Source organism: Triticum dicoccoides, chromosome 4B (assembly GCF_002162155.2).
Source record: "Triticum dicoccoides isolate Atlit2015 ecotype Zavitan chromosome 4B, WEW_v2.0, whole genome shotgun sequence".
NCBI lineage: Eukaryota > Viridiplantae > Streptophyta > Magnoliopsida > Poales > Poaceae > Triticum > Triticum dicoccoides.
The window spans coordinates 663,302,241-663,303,312 of NC_041387.1; positions in this window are offsets into that span (position 1 = coordinate 663,302,241).

The window sequence follows — 1,072 nt, forward strand, 5'->3', positions numbered from 1 at the left end:
TTTGTGTGTAGGTGAGTGGAAAGAGGGTCATGTACACAATATTTATACACGGGCCATCAAGGTGTTTTGTCTTGTGGTTTGTTGTTTGGCAGTTGAACCAGTTAGTTTCATTATATGAAATCGGACGGGGTGGCCCATCTTTTGCTCAAAAAAGGTGTTTTGTTGTAGGTAGGAGAGGGGAGTCTTAATTTGAGGCACTTAAGAGCGCAGCATTTATGCGCTGCCTAACCAAAACAAGGACCCAGTGATCATCAGAGGAATCACATGCGGTCAAAATAACGCGTAGAAGTACTCTAGATTTTCAAACAGGGTTATTATTGGGTTTGCGGTACGTTGCTAGCCATCATATTAATTGTGCTCAGGTGGACAACCAGCAGTACTCAGTATTATTGCTACTACCTCCGTCCTGGTTTATTAGTCTTCATTGTAATTTGTGCTAAATTTTCACCAAAGATTTACTTGACAAAATATTAGTGCATGTCATCATAGTTATACCATTAGAAATTGTAGGGTACTCCTACAATTGATGAGTGGAGTATGATAGAGTAGTATCGTACTCCATCCATTGGAAACGCATAGCGTATTTTTCTCTCATTAGAACAAAAAATGGCCAATAATTACACTATTAGCATATAATTCAGTGGTATATTTTTGCTCCTGTGGCAAAGAACTTGGACACAACATATTGAAGATCATCATGTTAGTACTCTACTCTACTAGTATGTCATAAAAACCGACAGTCGCATGGGTGGTACCAGCACAGAATTTATCATGCCTTCAATTCCTTGTGTACATTATTAAAGTTAGAATAGTGATTTTCAAACATGTCCTGCTTGTTTGGTTGCGTGCTACGTACCTGACCGACTTAAAGAGGCCTGCACTGGTAATTCCCGGTACGCACGGGCAGCATAGATCTGCTATGTGTGGCGCCTACTAATTCCATCTACTCCATGGTTTATCAGAAGTTCAAAACGCATGGTTCCTTCCACTTAACCACTTGCTTGCACAACGCTAACATTGATGGGATGAGATAGGAAGACGACAACAGAACAAGAACCATCAAGAGAGGCGG